This window comes from Canis aureus, chromosome 2 (genome assembly GCF_053574225.1).
Source record: "Canis aureus isolate CA01 chromosome 2, VMU_Caureus_v.1.0, whole genome shotgun sequence".
In the NCBI taxonomy this organism is placed as follows: Eukaryota; Metazoa; Chordata; class Mammalia; order Carnivora; family Canidae; genus Canis; species Canis aureus.
In genome coordinates, this window is record NC_135612.1 from 60,855,850 (window position 1) to 60,873,601 (window position 17,752).

The 17,752-nt window shown below is 56.4% G+C and overlaps 1 protein-coding gene across 6 annotated transcripts in view; it reads left to right on the forward strand.

The window, feature by feature from the left end:
- Positions 1-12,774: 12,774 nt before the first annotated feature.
- SH3TC1 (SH3 domain and tetratricopeptide repeats 1) overlaps positions 12,775-17,752 on the forward strand; it is a 48,919-nt gene continuing 43,941 nt past the window's right edge. For 3 of the 6 annotated variants that reach the window (XM_077875363.1, XM_077875392.1, XM_077875402.1), the window contains exon 1: positions 12,808-13,050. The gene's annotated coding sequence lies outside the window, so the exon portion shown is untranslated. Of the gene's footprint in view, positions 13,051-17,752 lie in introns of all 6 variants that reach the window. The other 3 variants (XM_077875382.1, XM_077875407.1, XM_077875429.1) reach the window with 3 other exon arrangements.

Sequence of the window (17,752 nt, forward strand, 5' to 3'; positions counted from 1 at the left end):
GAGGGCAAGGGTGCTGACGCGGGTCACAGGTGCACGGTTCGTCTGCAGAGCCAGTCACTCCACACTTTCGACTGCCCGGTGAACTCTGAGTGCTTGGGTCGACCGGACAGCACTCTGCCATCACAGAGAAGTCACGAGAGCTGGCTGGTCATGGTGATGGAGTGAAGTAGAAGACATGGTCCTAATTCTGGAAATTATTCTGTGCAAGAGCTGCCAATCCACAAACCTTTCCTCTAATTAAATCGTCTGCCTGGGCAGCAGAAGCAGACGAGGAGAGTCAGGAGTGAGAGGGACGGAGCGAGCTCAGAGGCAGGGTGACGCACTGGCTGAGCACCTACAGTATGCCAGCTCCTGTGCTGGAGGCCAGAGATAGGAAGAGCTGGGCTGGGCCTCCGGGGAGTAACTGGAGTGTGCCAGTGGAATGCACCCCGTCCTGTGGCTGGGGTTAACAAAGCACCGCAATGCAGCCCTTTAAAACAATAGGAATTTGTCCTCTCACTATCCTGGAGGCCAGATATCTGAGGTGCTGGCATGGCCATGCTCCCCACAGAAAAACTCCCAATCCTCGGGAGGGTCTTTCCTTGCACTTTTCCCAGCTCCTGGGAGCTCCCAGCGGTCCTTGGTGCTCCTGGGCTTGTGGCTGCCCCCCTGTAAGCTCGCCTCCCTGTGTGTCCCTCCTCCTCCTGGAAGGACACCGGTCCTGGGATTTATGGCCCACCATACTCCAGCATGGCCTCATCTTAACTAGTTACACCTATGAAGACCCTATTTCCAAAGAAGCTCACCTCACAGATCCTGAAGGCTGGGACTTGAGCATCTCTCTGAGGGGCCCAATCCAGCCCAGTGTCATGCCTCATGAGGGCCTAGGAGGAGAGCCTCAGGTCTAAGGCCTCCCAGGGGGAGAGGAGTAAATGGACTCAGAGGAGCAAGGTCACCCCGGGAACCAGGTCCCAGCAGGCCGGGAGGCCACAGCTGTTCCCAGCTTGCTGATGACAAGATGGGCACCTGGATGTGCAAGGGATGCGGGGACAGCCTTCCCAGACCGGGAGACCCACTCTTGTTCTGGGCAGTGGAAAGCTCCTGCCTGAAGCCTCATGCAGCACCTCCTGGCCTCTCGTCCCACAGCACCACTGACCCCCAGGCCCATCAAAGCAAGACACTCATCACCTCTTAATTCTGGGCACGTTGGGCTTCGAAGGTGACTAGGCATCTGAGCACCACACAGTGTTACACACGAGGGGCCTTGGGTCTCCAAGGATGCACAGAAGTCAGCCAGCGAGGAAAGGCCTGGCTGAGGCCAGACGCTGGTCCCTCCAATGGCCAGCACAGGACACTCGCCACTAAAATTCTTTTCAGGCTCTGACCCAGCCGCTGGGAGCAGACACAGGACTGCTGGTTCAATGACAACACCACGGGCTGGGGGAATGCTGAAAGATGCATGTTCTGGTATCTTTATTACAAGCAAAAGCAAAACAGTGCCCCCCAGACTAACCTTGCCTGTCACCGCATCATCTTCTTAGCCGTGTTTCTTGGAAGGAGTGTCTACACTTGCTGTCTGCAATGCCTCACTTCCCTTTCACTCAAAAACCACCTCCCACACCCACTCAGCCATTCTCAGCCACACACTGAGGACCCCCCTGCGGTTCTGTCCAGTGGATAAGTCTCTTCTGATAGCTGATGTGCTATCTGTGCAAGTCCCACACAAACCACCTTTCTGGAAAGCTCCATTGTCTCCTGCTCTCATTCCTCCAAGTCCCCATCACTGGCTTCTCCCTTCCTGACCCCCTCTGGGAGGGTCTCAGGACACCCTCTCTTCACTGTGCCCTCTCTCCCTCCCCGGGCAAATGCATACCCACCCTCATAGGGAGGAAGCCACTTCTGTGATAGTTTGTTTCATGTGTCAACTCAGCCATGCCATGGTCCCTAGTATCAACCACCCACTGACCCATCCATCTGTCCATCCATCCGCCCATCCGCCCATCCGCCCATCTATCCATCCATCCATCCATCCATCCATCCATCCATCCATCCATCCATCTCTATTTGTTCTGTCTCTCTGGAGAAGCCAGAGTGTCACAACCTCTGACTCTGTGACAGCTCTGGGGCCCCAAGTACCTCAACTACAGGCCCCAAGCTGAGCCTGATCCTTACTATCTCCCACTCCCTCCCAGTTCCAGAAATAGTGCCTCCAGCTACTCTGTTGTTCTCTCTGACTCTCACAAATCGTTCTGAGGGCCTCCTTCCCTGGCCCTTCACATTTCCATCCTGCCCCCATTTATACACCGCTCCTTGTGGGGCCCTGGCCTAAGCCCTCCCTCACCTGGACAGTCACACCCATCCCCTCCTGGTCTTTCCACTCCCACTCCCAGCCCTTAATTCCTTCCCCTGCAGCCAAGACATCTGAGGATGCCTCCACTTGTGACTTCCTATTGGTCTTAGTGTAGCATCCTCAGTACATCCTTGATCGCTGCCCCGCATGTCCCAGCCACCAGTCTCCCCTCTGCTCTCCCTTCATCTCAGCCTCTCTGCCTCCTTCAGACCCTCGAACTTGGTCAACCCACTCCTGCCTCAGCCTTCCCACATCTGTTCCCCTGCTTGGATTCTCTGACCTCCATCCTTCACCTGGCAGTCTCCTTTTCTTTCAGATCTCAGTTTATTGTTGCTTTACTCAGAGAAGCTCTGCAGGACCCACACCCCCATCTAAATTAGATCCCCCCATCATAATCCCTCTTCCTGCCCTTTACCCTCTTAATCCCACTTACATCACATATGTTTGATTTTTGCATGTGCATTTGTGCATGTGTATGGGCGTGCGTGTGCACATATGTGTGTAACCCCTGCTCCTCCACCAGACTGCATGCCCTGTGAGGACAGGGACTGTGTATCCTGTTTGTGGCATTCATAGCCCCAAATGCAGCATTTGGCACATAGTTGGTGCTCAATAAATACTTTCCGAGTGATCAAGGAGCCAAAGCTTATAAAAGCAGAGAGCATGTGGGTGGAGGAGTTGTGACAGCTCAGAGTGTCACCAGGGCAGGCTGGTGACAGGGAAATAACATTTTGTCTGCTGTCACGGAGAGCAGGGAGGGAAAGGGCTTGGCTGCATTCCTGAGGAGTGGCATGCCTAATCCCTCCTGGGGGCGCAGCCCTTTGCCTTGGGCCTCAGTGAGTTACAGCTCCCCAAACGCCCCACTCCCCACCCACTTTATCTGGCTTCCCACTTCCCATCCCACTGCCTCTCACCTCTGGACCTCAGTCCCATTGTTCCACTGAAAGGCTTCCCTCTCCTCCTCTGTCTGGCTAACTCCTATCAATCCTTAAGAACTGGTCTGGGCATCGCCTCCATGAAGCCCTCCCTGATCCCTGAGCTGGGTTCCCACAGGGGACTGGGGCTGCCTGGTCACAGGTCTGTTCGCATGAGATTGTTGATGAGTTTCCCTGAGTTCCACACAAGATGGTGAGCTTTGAATGCTGTGAGATCCTCAGAGCAAATCTGGGATTTCAAGGACCAGGAAGGACAGGTCGAGGATGAGGCCAGACAGTCCAGGCAGGGGCCTGTGTTTGATTTGCTTTAACACCATTCCTGGGGCCCTAACTCATTCTGGAGAGTACTTGGGGTATCTTTCAGGGAAAACCTTAGTAAAGAAAGATTTGAAAACATTGAGTAAGAAACTAGGGTGAACGGACACTAAGGAGAGAAGAATGGAAGGAACTTAGAGCTGAGGCACCACCCCTGACCCCTGCCCTGGGTGGGACACCAGCCCACGGCTGCCCCACCTGGGCCCCAACAGGGAGAGGAACCAGTCAGTTCCATGACGCTCTGCATCCACACGATAAAAACAGCTACTGAGAAGGTGTGGCTCTCCTGTCCTTCCTGCTCCCCTGGGGAGAGGAGCCTGGTTTCACCCACACCCCACAGCAAACCGCACCATCCCTTCCTCCCTGGGGGGCCATGCACAGAGGGCCTGGCACACGGTTGGTGATGAGCAAGTGCTTCCTAGAAGGAAGTTACTGTGTCCAAGAAGACACATATTTTGTAACAGAAGAGTGACACATCATTTCATGGAAAAAAATCTGCTACTGATAACCTTAAAAAAATAAAAGTACCAGTCATTCTACCAGCAAAAATGGGTTTATTTGGGAGTAGCAGAGAACTGCAACCCAGGACAAAGAAGACAGGAACAAACCACAGGTGAATCTGCAGAACAAAGCAGAGGGGGCTCTTTTATGGAGGAGGGCTGTTGTAAACAGAGAGTCCATTGGATGAAACTGGGCGTTCAAAGCATAGTGGTTTCTCATTGGCTGAGCTGAGGCAGCCTCTCATTGGCTGGGCTGTTGCTGGGGAAGGAGGAAACCTTTCTGGTACCAGGTTTGTCTCTTCTCCATGGGTTTGCAATTTATTAGTTTTCACCCTGCCATCCACTTCCCAGACTACTGTTCTGAGGGAAGCCTTACTGTTTCAAGGCCCATCAGTCTCTTTGTTCACTGCCCCTCAATGCTCCCACTTCTCCCCACCCCACTCCTGGGGAACTGCAGGCACAGCAGCAAGGAGCCCTGAATTTCTCCCCTCCCCACTTTCCTGCCTGCCCACAGAGGGAGATAGACAATGCCCCAGCAGAGAGCAGCCGGGTGACATCAGCCTTGGGTCAACCCGAAGGGACAGAAAGGAAGGGACAGTTTCACACCCAGTCTTTAACCAGGCCCCACCCCTTCCTAATAGTTGAGGTCCGGGGATTGGGGGCTGGACAGCTTGTGATCATGATCTAATGAAGCCTATGAGTGTGGAGAGAGTGGGATGGCCCCGGCAGCTCTTTAGTCTCTGTCTCCTGAATGCTGTTCATCTAACTTAACTCCTGCTGCCTTGCTCCTGCTCCCTCACAGTGTCTGATTTCTGTTCTCTGCCCCCCGATGCAGCCCACAGACTTGCCAGCAGCTGGCCCCCGACTCAGAAGGTTCTGATAGTCTCAGATCAGCCTCAGCAATCAGCACCCAGCACTCCCTAGCTGTTGGACTTTCTCCAGGAATGGCACATGACCCAGATCAGAGTGCTGGCCCGTGAGCAGGGGCTTGCTGAGGAATGGTGGAAAACATGCTCCTGAGCTTAAGGACAGAGCTCCAGAAGACCTCCCTCTCTCCTGGCCTGGATGTTAGCTGTGTGATAGAATGGCCCATCCAAGGCTCAGTGTGAGACCGCCCACCATGATCCCTTTTTTCCAGGACGCAGTGTGTGCCCTGACCTGACTGACAGCACATGGGGCTCGAAACCCAGGGCGGAAGTGTGGCCAGCCCCTGCCACTCATTCTCTGTGACCTGCTTGTACAGTGTGCGCTGCCAGCTCTGTGGTCTCTGCCTCTGCTGGACTGGTGGTCCTGGTCGAGCATGGGAGGAGGGGATGGGGATCCTTCCACCAGGGGACAGAGCTAAAGTCCTGGTGAAGTTGGAATGAACTGCTAGTGAGGAGCTCAGCCCAACGGACCAGAAGGCAAAGAAGAGTTCCTCTCCTGGGATTGGGATTGGGATCATCATGGGCTCTTGTCCTGAGGAGCTGGAGCTGCCCCACACAGTCAGGGCAGGAGGGTAAGGATGGCATCGCTGGGGTGTCTCAAGGTTCTTCCGTGCCCAGGGCAGGCATGAGTAGGCGCAGGCGGTAGGGCTGTAGGGGAGCCTGGGCTGCCCTCACCGGGCGAGCCGAGGGTGCATGGAGTCCGCAGTGGCCATGGACGCCCTCTGTGGCCTCAGGCACCTGGAGTGGCGGGCAGGCGGCAGGTGTGCAGACTCTTCTGAATTGGGGCTCCGTTGACACTTGAATTCTGCACCTTGGCCATTGGTGCTTCCCTCCCATTGCTCCCTCACAACAGCCTGGGGTGGCTGTGTGAGGGAGCAATGGGAGGGAATGGGAAAGGCTCGGGGACTGTTGCTGATACTGAGTAACCCAGCCTACCCTCTAAACAGCAAGCCATCTGCTTTCTTGCCCTCAGTGGGGGAGAGAGAGAGACAGAGACAGAGTAGCACCTTGTTCAGGTCCTTGCAGCGGGTGGGTCTGCGGTGGGCAGGTACTGAGGGCAAATGCAGGGGGCCGGGGTGGGTGGGAAGACACCTGCCAGGCTCCCGGCTGGAGACAGGTGCAGGTCAGACATCACCTGGGGGCCGGGAGGATGGGGAATTTGACTTAGCGGGGCTCTGGCTCTTGAGGACATGGCCCTAGCATGGGACAGGTTGAGAAAGGACATGATGGGCCCAGCTATAGTTTGGTGAAAGAGGGTCTTCATCACGCACTCAGGGGTCGGGTCCAAACAGTGGGGGCTATGGGCCACGAGGGTGACATGGAGCTGCCCGACACTGCAGACAAGGACACAGCTGCCCACTCTCCGCACAGACACTGAGGTCATGGCTGAAGGATCTGGTTTGGAGATGTGATGGAGTTGCTTCAGATGTCATGGGGTAGTTATATGAGCGTGAACATTCACAGGACTGTACAGCAAAGCAAAGGCAATGTTTCCTGTGTGTAAAGTTTGTAAAAACAGTAAAAATAACAGCAAACGGGCACACTCCCTGTGCTGGGTGCACATACGTGATGTATATCCCTCCACGGACTCTGCATGATGATCCCTGGGCTCAGGTGAGTGAACGAGCTGGTGGAGGCGGGGCCTTCCCAGGGAGGCACCTCTGGAGACCTAGGCCCCCACTGGTGCTCTGCGGAGCCTGGCCTGTGGGAGACGCACGGGCGTCTGGGACCTGGAATGTTGGCCAGAGCCTGTCCTGTCCTTGCACCGCGCGGTGGTCAGCAGAGAGCGGGCAGCGCCAGCCTGCCTGCGCCCGTTCCTCCTCAGGAATCACCCCCGGTGGCTCATTGACCAGGGGCTTCTGCTGCAGAGCTTACCCGCTGGGACTGGAGCCACCCACAGCTGCCCGGAGCCGAGGTGACCGCGCCTGACCCCAGGGAGCCTAAGGCCCAGAGCACAGGTCCCAGGTGGCCTGGCCAAGGTTGTTCAGGCATTCAGACCGGTGCAAGGGAGAGCAGTCAGTACACCCCAGGGAGTTCCCCTCTCTTTCACTGTGTCTTTCTCGGGGCTTCCTGGGCCCCCACCCCACCTGTGGCCTTTCTGTGCTGAGTGTCCTGAGTCCCTGGAAGAGGCAGCACTCGGGAACTCCAGAGACTGGGATTCAGCCCTGGCAGGGTTCCAACTGTGCCGTGTGACCCAGACCAGCCCCCATCCTTCAGAGCCTCAGTTTACTCATCCATTAAATGGGGAAGATAACAGTGTGGTCATGGGGGAATAAGATAGAAGAAGGGAAATCTGCAGGAGGTTGATGAGCCCTCTGGCCAGACATGGCCACTCAGACTATGGATTGTATATAATTGATTGATTTAAAAAGTCTGAGACTCAGATGAACAGGCATGGGTCCGAGGGCTCCCAGCTGGCGGGGATGGCGAGGAGAGAACCAGGGAAGAGCCATGACTGTGTCATCTGGTCCACAGACAATTCACCTCATGGCTGGGGAGACCCAGGCTCAGAAAGGGTGAGCACCCTGTCCGAGGTCACACAGCCAGCCATCAGCAGAGCCAGGAACACCACCAAAATCAAGGGATTTCTAATCTCAGGTGTTTTTTAGTGACATGTAAGCACCAGGGGGGCCTGCCAGAGCATTTATGAGATCACTCTCTTCCTCATCCTTCCAGAAAATCAGGTCCCATGTATTATTTGCTCTACGCTGGTGCAAACAGACCCGCGGCACTTTTGTGTTTCTTTCTTCAAAGGAGGAGCTGAGTTTCCAGGCGGCGTGGGAAGAAAACGAATGGTAATGAGGCCCCAGAGCCCCATGCGCCACCATCACGGTGGGCACTATCTGCTCTCTGCCCTGTTCAGCCCTGTCGCAGCCTTGAGACTGCTGACTCCACTTCACAGAGGAAAAAACCACGGTGCGGGGAAGGTGTGCCCTCCCCAGGCTCAACAGGGAGCCGGCAAATGGCAGGGTCAATAGATGAACAGACTCCAAGTGTGCTTGGTGCCACCGCAGCGGTCTGAACCACCTCTGTGCCTCCCCTCATTTAAGCACCCTTCCAGGGGGCAGGGTTGTGATTTTTAGTGGCTCATGAAACACACATTTTTCACACAGCCCGGTTCAAGGGCTCTTGTGGGGCTGTGGTCCCCTCTGAGGTTTGCCAGGGGAGATCACTTCGGAATGGGCTCACTCACGAGCCCCAGTTTTGAGATACAAAATCAGAAGGTTAGTGGGTTTAAGGGTCTGACTCAAGAAAATACAGCCTAGAGTGGCAGAGCCAGGTGCCTTCTCCTCCCCCACCCCCACCCAGCCTCCTCTGCAGGGGGGGCGCAGCCAGGGAGCTCATGCCTGTCCAGGTGGGAATGGAACTTGCAATTTCCCGGGGAAGGACACCTACTCTGTCTCCGATGGCAATTGCCACCACCACCTAGATGTTGCTGCACTGAATCCTAGCACGGCTGGCATGGCCAGCTCCTGCCCTGACTTCACAGGTGCCCCTTAGGCCAGGAGGGGACATTGGCCCCGGGTCTGATGCAGATGGGACTCAAGCTAGGTCTGCCAGTCGAAAACTCATACTCTCTCTTCTCTATCACTCCCCTGCCTGTCTCAAGCAGCTGAGAGCTAGCACAGGGCCCTCACCTTGATGCAGTCAGCCGGTGACCCTGTCTTCCTGAAAAGCACTTCACGGGCACAAGCCATTCTGTGGCTGGCCCCAAGTCCTGTGATGGGGCCGGAGCCCCTGGCCATATGGGTGCTGGCTCCATGCACCAGCTGTGTGGGCTCGGGCTTGCTGCATCCCCTCTCCACCCCTCACTCTTAGGATTGTGATGCCAGAAGCCCACCTCCAGGGGAACTGTGTGGTCAGATGAGGTGACCCGCATGAGCAGGAACTACAGTGGGTGCAGTCTGGGTCACCACAAGCGAGCCAGATCCTCATCCATTGTTAAGTTAGTAATGCTGTTGCATGATTAAGAGTTGGGGATCCAATACAGGGAGAGCCAGGTGAACCCCAGCTCACCACTTCCCCGGTGAGCCACTGCTCTCATCTGTGGAGGGGTAATTATAACAGGTCTTGGGCACCCCCACGGGGGAGGCCCACAGGGGACCCAGAGCTGCTCATCACAGGGCCTTCAAGCTGTCTTCTGGCTTCCCACTAGAGGGCAGTGGCAGGCGAGAGCTGCCCAGCAGGTTTGCATGGGTGTGGGGACTTGGGACCTGCAGGGGGCAGCCTGATGTCTCCGTGTGGTTGGGGGGTAACTGAAGCCCAGGTGCTCAAAGTCACTCACAGAGAGACTCGCCCCCCGCCTCCAGATTCCCTGGGCTCATCTGTGGGCTTTTCCATAATGGGGGCATGTGGACAGACACACCAGAGGCAGGCGACAGCGTAAGGAGCCAAAATCTGGGGAGAGGGGGTATCAGAGGGTCTCCATCCTGGGGCCACCGGGGTCACCAACTCCAGAGGTCTGAATGTCAAGGGCCTGTTGCCCATCCCCAGGCTCATACAGTTGATCCGAAAAGCCTTCATTCATAAATTTGAATCCAAAAGATTGTTTTATTACCACACTGCATTTTTTTCTAATTACAGAAATATCACCTTTGGGTTATGAGAGTGATCCATGTGGAACCCATGAGCACCGTAAATGGTTCATCGCTAACCCCGTCACTTTGATGACCACAGTGAATGTTGCCAGTTTGATTTTGCTTCTCTAAGGAACATTTTCAAAAGCCAGAATGGGCCCAGTGGTCCGTGGTGTATTGGCTCCCTGCCCCACCCTGGAGGGTACATTGAGAATATCTTCAGGTGCTCAGTAAGGGTCCCATCGGGACCCAACACCTCTCACCACTGGGGCCACCTGAGCCCCTGGAGGGAGTCCTGGCCACCTCGAAGGAGTATAGAGAGGACAGCCCTGTGGCCCAATCAGGAGAAGCAAGCTCAAGCCCGTGGCCTTGTGGGGGTGTGTGACCCCCTTTCATGTTCAGAGCTGGGATTGCCGCTGCTGGAGTCACCCCATTGTCCCTCATCCCCATCTCATTCACATCTTGCTCTGGCCCCAAGCAGCTCTGTGTATCCCAGAAGGAAACCGATCCAATGGCCCTTTCTCCACACACATGCTCACATCCTGGGATCTCCTAGGTTCTGTGGGTCCTCTTCACTCAGACATGGCCAAGTGTGCCCTCGGGGCTCCTCCACAGCAGGTAACTTGTCTTGGAAGCAGTGGGGTCCAGTCCATGTCTCCTCGGGTGACAGGTGTCCAGGCCAGTCATTTAGGTTCACGACTACTGAAAGGAAGGTACACGTGGCTTTATTTTTTTGAAGCAAGATTTCTGATATGGTCTCTAAAAGTTTAAGACCATAAATTTAGGATCAGGGACTTGTTTTTACGTGAATTTTGGGCTCCATGGTGAGGCTACTTACCATCTCAACCACGTCAAGGAAGCCCTGGCGCTCTTTGTACACATTCTTAGCCCATCAATTAGGTTAGAGGCGACGTCGTGGGAGTGCTGTATCATGGAGAGAATTCTCCAGACCATGTGCACAGGGATGCCAGGGAGCCATGATCCCTCTGGCCTGGCAGCTGGTGAAGCCATGCTCCATAAAACCATGATCCACAGAGCTCCCAGCACAGCCACTTCTGGCTTGCAAACGGAAACTGTGGCCCCAAGATAGGTGTGTATCGTCCACAGTGGAGCTGGGATGGAAACTGTGACCCAGCTTGATCCTTGAGAGAACCTGCCAGGCTGGAGGAGCAGAGCTTCTAGACCTCAAGGCTCCAGTGGTGGGAAATCCCATAGTAGGACCCCAGCCTGGGGACTGTTGGGATCAGACCGTGTCCACACTGCTGTGTAGCCCAGGGCCTCTGGAAGCAGGTCCACTGCAGACCTGGGGGGCTGGTCCAAGCCTTTGAAATCGAAGGTGCAGGGGAAGCCAGAGTGAGATGCTGGCCTCCTGTTGGCCCTTGGCCTAACTACCTCTGAGCCCCAGGCTGGCGACAAGCATACTCCCCCAGGGCACGGGGTGGGGCCCTGCAGGTCAGCCCAGGCCCATGGCTGTCCAAGACCTTGGAGAGTCCCCAGGAGCCCCAGGACGCTGGGCAGGTTCCTGGGGACCGGGCCACAGGGCTGGGCGACTGGGTCCCCATGGGGCCCGGGGACACGGGGTCCCAGCTCCGTCCCTGCAGGGTACCAACTGGTGAACCTGTGGAGTCCCCGTGTGGCCATGGGCAATGGAGAGCCCTCCCCGCCCCCCCACCACGTGGGCCAGGGGGTAATGCTGCCCCCTGTAGCCAGGCTCCTGGATTTTCCAGAACAGCCAGAAGCCTGGCTTGCCTATGTAATCTCTACCCCTTAAATTGTTGAAAGGAATTCAGAAAAGTCTTTAAAAAAAAAAAAAAAAGATTTTCTTTATTTATTTGAGAGACAGAGACAGTGAGAGAGAGCATCACAGGGAGGAGAGGGAGAAGCAGGCTCCCTGTGGAGCAGGGAGTCCGACACGGAACTTGATCCCAGGACCTGATATCATGACCTTTGCGAAGGCAGTCACTTCACCCACTGAGCCCCCCAGGCACCCCCAGAAGAGTCTTTAAGCTGTGCTGCTGAGGGTAGCTGGCAGTGGGTGACGCTGCTCATGGGAATGGGAGCTCTGAGGCCGGACCTCCTCCCTGGAAGAAGCCTCGTCCTGGGACAGGACAGTGTGGGGCCCATAGGTGAGCACGTGAGGCTCTGCAGAAAGCAAGCCCAGGTCTCTAGACTCGAGGGACAGTGTTGGGGCAGCTCCGCCAGGAGGGCAGTACAGAAGCCCCTCCACATGTGTGGGAAGAACTGGGGCCCAGCCCTGCTGCCCAGCATGTCCTGCCTCCGGCCTGAGCCACCAGTCCCCGCCCTGACCCCTGCAGACCACACGAATCACCCCCTGTGGCTGAGGGTCAGTCACCGGGATGTAAAAATACACATTAGGGGTGTTTGTGGGCACTGGCTGGGACCCCAGCACTCGCCCACCCGTTTATCCTCATAAACACTGATGAGCCAAGGCCGAGTCTTCTGTCCTCCAGTTTCAAAGACAGGGAACAAGAGGCACAGAAACTTGCTGGTTGAGGAGGGGCCGGGAAGTGACTCTGCCCACCTACCTGATTATTTGCAGGAAGATGTGACCTTTGGGACAGGGGTGCTACTCAGACTTGCCTGAGGACAAAGGTCGCCTGGGAACCTGTTACAAATCCAGATTCCTAGGCCTGACCTGGGAGACCCTCACGTGAACAGTTTGGAGTCTGGAATATAATTTTAAGGACAGCCCGGGTGACTTATCATGAGCAAATATGAGTCTCTGGACAGCGCACGGGAGGCCCTGCTCATCTTCACAGACCCACCACTGGCCTCACACCGCACCCGGCACACAGTAGGTGCTCAATAAGTGATTGCTGAGCTCACTGGCCAGTTGCCCCCAGGCCCAGCTACAGAAACCAGGCCCCAGTGACTGGGGTGCTCTCCTCAGCCCGGTGAAGGGGTGGCTCTCCCAGCCTCCCTCCTCCCTGAGGCGCCCACCACGAAGCCCCGACACACCGCGCCCCCTGCTCCCCAGGGGGCCCCCTGCACACCAGGCCCCGCCTGAGACCCCCTGGGATCCCACACTTCCCTGCAGGCAGCTCCTCCCCTCCCAGCTTGGGAATGCTGACCCGGGACTTCCGATATAGATAAGGAGGAGGAAGGTCAGGGAGGAGACTGGGCCCCTTCCAGGCAGGGCGGGCCACTGTGGGGCGACCAATGACCTGGGCTGACTGCTCAAGCCACCTGACTGGAGCCTGGAGGGCCTGGCTGGCTGCAAACGTGCGCCTTCCTGTCCTGGCTGGCGCGCCCAGTGGCAGACCGTCTGAGGGGCCAGGACAGCAGCAGCCTTGTTGGCCGCAGGTGAGGGGCCCCAAAGAGCCCCCTCCCTCCTCCGCCTCCCTCCCTTAGCAGTGGCGGGGTAAGTTCTAGGCCACTGGGCTGGACCTGCCCCAGGAGGAGCCATCCTACACTGCAACCTCCCCACAGTGCTCACGGTCGTGACAGGTGAGGCCAGGGGAGGGTGTGCATGGGGTGTGCACCCTGAAACCGGCCTGGTCAGGGAACATCAGGGTGAGGGAGTGACACGTCAGGCTGGGGTTCAGGTGGCCAAGAAAGGGCCAGCCTGGTGTCCCTATGTCTGAGAAAGGGCGGAGCGCCGGCAGGTGAAGCTGGATGTCCACATGGTGGCCACTGTGAGAGGTGGGGATATGCTTCCCCACAAGTGGGGCCTCTGGAGGGCTCAGGAGGCAGGGGCCCCAGGGTTCTGATCCTGGCTGAGCACCTGGGAGCAAGTGGCTCTGCCTCTCTGGACCTCAGGTCCCCTGTCTGTAGGGTGAGAGCATTCCCGGGCCCCAGAGGGGGGCCACCCCCAGTCAGTGGCTGCTCTCCAGGGCCGATGACGGTGGGGGTTGTGGGGAGGAGCAGGAGCCCTGGACTGGAGGTAGGGGCCACAGCCCTGGCTCTTCCCCCGCTCAACACTGCCTTGCCCTGCCTGGACTTCAATACTGGGCCCTCCGCTCCCCACTTCCTCCAGCCCCCATCCTGGCCCCCAGGGGCCAGAGTCCCTGCAGCCCTGAGGATGACCGCTCCTTCTTTCAGGGAGCAGGGAAGGGGCAATGGAAAGGGATGGGGCCCAACAGGGGAGCGACGGGGAAGGCTCTGCCCCCGTGATCCTGTGACCCCGCCAGGGGCTTCGCGCAGGCTGACCGCAGCTGACCGGGGGGCTCTCTGTGAGCCCAGGCTAGGAGCTGCTCCTCTCGGTGCCCCATGACCACCCCCCTGCCCAGAGGTCACAGGATTCTTAGGGACCCGTGGAGGGTCCTCCTCCTTCATTTACAGAGAGGCCTGAGGCTCTGGGTGGCACAGCTTGCCCGCGGGTAGCGGCTGGACTAGAGCTGTCTTCCCGAGACCTGCCTCGGTGGCCCCGGTGCTTTGGCTCTGCCTCACGTGTCGTCCCAGGTAGGGGCCAAGGTAGGCTCCCGGGCTGGCCTAAGGCCACAGCCAGTGGACCTGGGACTTCACCCCAGGCAGTCGGCTCTAGGCCCAGGTGCACCTGCCGTTTCTCTGGGCCATCACGGCTCTCTCCACACACGGTGTGCATGTTCCGCCTTGCTGGGACTTTGTGATTTTTTTTAGAACAGGTTAAGATTTACAAAACAATTGCCAAGGTAGCACAGAGTTCTCATAACCCCTCCCACCCAGTCTCCTTGACCACTGACATTTCTCATTAGATCGGTACATTCCTCACAACCGAGGACCCGATATGGACCCCTCTCTTAAGTGAAGTCTATCTTTGGCTCAGATTTCCTTAGTCCTCACCTAATGTCCCTTTCCCCAGACTGGCGCCCGTCCGGGACACCACGTGGCCTGTCGTCATCCATCTCCCCAGACTCCTCTGGGCTGTGATGGTTTCTCAGACTTTCCTGGTTTCTGATGATTTTTGTGAGGAGCCCTGATCGAGGATTCTGGGTGATGTCCCTCACTGAGGATGGGTCTGATTATTTCTCGTGATTGGACAGGGATCATGGGTTCTCAGGAGGAAGACCCTGGGAGTGCGGTGCCCTCCTGTCACATCATGTCCAGGGCACCTGCATGGACGTGACTGGTCACTGCGATGGCCATGATGCCCTGGTCGAGGTGAGGTTCGCCAGGCTTCCCCACTGCGCAGTCCCCCTCCTGACCCTCCCTCGCTGTGCCCTTAGTGGAGAGGTCAACGTGCAGAGTGCACCCCCAGGGACTGAGATGGGGCTCCCTTGTCAAGCGTGGTGTATATACATACACCACTGGGAATTCTTCCACATGGGAGATTTGTCCCTCTCCCTCACTTATTTATTTGCTCATTTATTTATGTTGGATAGACTCATGGATACTTATTTTATACTTTGGGTTATAGTCTAATACTAATTAATTTTGTTGCTCAAAGTTTTCTAACATTAGCCATTGGGAGCTCTTTCACTTGGCTCCTGTGTCCTTTGATTCGTCCTGTCATGTTGGATTTCATTCATTCATTCACTCACTCATTCATTCATTCTCTTCCTTACCTGCTGGCGCCACAAGCCGGGCACATTCTGTACCTTTGCTGGCCGAGTCCTGGCATCAGCCATTTCTTCAAGGTCTTGATTCCTTTAGCTGGAGAGTAGTCTTAGAAAGCAGGATCTACCTGCACTCTGAGTGTGCTTGTTGCTACTTGGTCCTGACTTTTGTACACACATCAGCAAGTGTGAGTACACTAACCTGTGTGTATATGTGTATCTATAAGTTAGTGCATGTGTGCATGTAACCGAGCTACGTACACGGATCTGTAAGTTGGACTGTGACTGTGCGTGCGTCCAGCCGGGTACGTACGTGGGTCTAAGTACTTCCGTATGTAAACTGTGTCTGCATTAACTGAGACCTCCCTTCTCTGCCTCTAATCTGTCCCCACCTGGACCATCCTGCCCCTCCTTCATTCACTCCAAGAGTAAGAAACCTGGCTTTCACCAACTACCAGCCGTTTACCTGAATGTTCAAACACCTGCTGCTCCGCCCACATGCAGAAGTATAAGAATTTGTTGCCTCTGCCCCATGGGGAGCAGTGTTACCAGCTGGAGCCCAGTGCAAACACGTGGTTCCTTTTGGCTTCCGTCTGGCGCACCAACTGCCACCCTCACTAGGCTGGTTGGTGCATGCGTGATACAGTCTCCTGTCATGTCACTCTGCCTCCACCTGGGGTCCCCCGGCCTCCTGCCCCGTCCTTACCTGCACCCACGAAGCTTCATGCCGTGTGCTGCACACTCTCATGGTCTTTGACAAATGTGTGATGTCGTGCATCTGCTGCCAGGGCATCCTACAGCCAGTTCGCCACCCTGCAAAGTGCCTGTGCTTCACCTCCTCAGTCCCACTGCTCGTTTATCCCCCTCCACAAAGGCCAGCAAACTGTGGCCGTACTCTGGCCCCCTGCAGAGCCCAAGGCGCAGCACGACACACCGTCCCTGCACCTCCCCTCCTCCCTGCTCACTGTGTCAGGGCTCTGCCCTGTTGGCCAACAGGGAACCTCATTGCTCTGTACCATAGCCGCGCACCCCTGGGTGCTGGAGGGAGTGGGATTAATTCAATAGGTGGCTTCTTTCCAAAGTGCTCTTATGAGGAGCATGGACACCCTTGTAGGTGGGTGGTCGTGGGTTCTGGAGGCGGGGCTGCTGGTCGAGGACGTGGTTTCATAGGTGCTGGTGACTCACCTGCCACCCCTGAACCGGCCTGCCTTGGGTATGCTGACAGAGGCCAGGTGTGGCTGCCCCAGGAGTGACAGACACTCTGGGGTCACTCTGCACTTCTGGCTGGGGTGGGCGGGAGATGAGCGTCATTTCACCTATTTGAAGACAATAGGCTGATAGGGATGCCTGGGTGGGTCAACGGTTGAGCATCTGCCTTTGGCTCAGGTTGTCATCCCAGGGTCCTGGGATCGAGTCCCATATTGGGCTCCCTGCGGGGAGCCTGCTTCTCCCTCTGCCTGTGCCTCTGTGTGTCTCTCTCTGTGTGTCTCTCATGAATAAATAAATAAATTCTTAGGAAAAAAAAGATGTCAGGCCAATAGGACCTGCCTGCTCTGGGTCCCCACTACTTTTCTGTAGAGTGCTTGGTCCCCTCCTCTGGCACAGAGTATGGGCAGTGTTGACTGGGGCCAGCTGCTCAGGTGCCCTTCTGCTAAAAACAGCTGCTGGTAGGTGGGCCCAGGCCCAGCCCAGCCCTGAGCCAAATCCAGTGGCACACTTTGTTGAAAATTAGCAGTAGAAGGAGCTGGGAAAAACACCTGGCAAATCCTCCTTAAAAAGTAAGGTCATGAGAAACAAGGCCCCTCAAGTATGGTGGTGCCCTTGGTGGCTCTGGGGACACATGGACACAGTTGCACGAGGTGTAAACCTTGGTGACAAATGGTGGGTCGGTGTTGGCTCACTTGAGAGGGACAGACGTGCCACAGGGATGTGACTCGCTAATCGCCACCCCTGCCACCCTTCCCGCCCCATTACACACTTGGTTTGTGTTTGTCCGCTGCCTTTCTCATGGTGCCACTGGGTTCTAGTTTGGGGAGGAAGAGCACAGAGGTGACGTGCCACAGTCATCACGTCCATCAGGGGCACATGTTATCCACAGGACCTGTCACTACTGGCTGGTCCCTGGGCTGAGGTGGCGTTTGTCAGACCCCACCCCCCCACCGCAGAGAGAACCATGCATTCCCTGCATTTCCACACGACACTCCTGCGCTCAGTTCCACACCCGGGGCGGGGGGGACTTGTGCTCCCCGCCAGAGGTCAGAGGAGCTACACGCTTTAGTTGGTAGTTACTCAGTTATTCAATCACTTATATTTTTTAAAGATTTTGTTTATTTATTCATGAGAGACACAGAGAGAGAGGCAGAGACACAGGCAGAGGGAGAAGCAGGCTCCATGCAAGGAGCCCAACGTGGGACTCAATTCCAGGACTGTGGGATCACGACCTGAGCTGAGGGGAGATGCTCAACCTCAGCCACTGTCAATCACTTATTATTTTTTAAGGTTTTATTTATGAGGGAGAGAGAGAGAGCGTGCGCACAAGTAGGGGGAGGGGCAGAGGCAGAGGGAGAAGCAGACTCCCCGCTGAGTAGGGATCCTGACGCAGGACTTGATCCCAGGACTCCGGGATCATGACTTGAGCTGAAGGCAGACCAACTGAGCCCCCCAGGCACTTCTAT